Here is a 587-nt window from a genome sequence, read left to right as displayed (position 1 = left end):
ATAAGGCCTGGGATAAGCCATAATGTTTGCTTTCTTTGGTACTCTTATGCTCTTATCCAGAGGGGAACTAGAGCAAACCATGCACGTTAAGTTAGAAGATGAAGAGGATAACATGTGGACAGAGGTAAGTGAGGGTAGCATCATTTCCAATGGCTTTGTCTTGGTTACTAAATGATGCTGGAGGCTGGATGGGGAGAGGTTTCTGAGGTGTCAATATACATTCATTAATTCAACAGGTATTTATTTAGCACTCACTACATCCAGACACTGTTCTAGGTGCTGGGCACACAGAGGTAAATATACACACTCTCTTATTTTGAGGAGCTTTGAATTTGGGTCAGGTCCTTGTGTTATGGCCAAGCCACAACTAACCTCCATCAACACACCACTAAGGCAAGAAATCTTTGTACATCTCTCTATCTCCACAATCTCTATTTTTTTAAAGGTGACTCTGTGAAAGGAGAAATCCATTAATAAAGTCCAAATGAAATGTGTTTTATAGAGAAAGAGCTTCCAAAAGTGATTATAAATTCCAGAGGCTGAACATCTTGTAATGCATTCATGCATCAAAGTGTTGATCCTGAAGT

Source organism: Trichechus manatus, unplaced genomic scaffold (genome assembly GCF_000243295.1).
Source record: "Trichechus manatus latirostris isolate Lorelei unplaced genomic scaffold, TriManLat1.0 scaffold00300, whole genome shotgun sequence".
Taxonomy (NCBI): domain Eukaryota; kingdom Metazoa; phylum Chordata; class Mammalia; order Sirenia; family Trichechidae; genus Trichechus; species Trichechus manatus.
Note: the sequence above shows the minus strand (reverse complement) of the source record.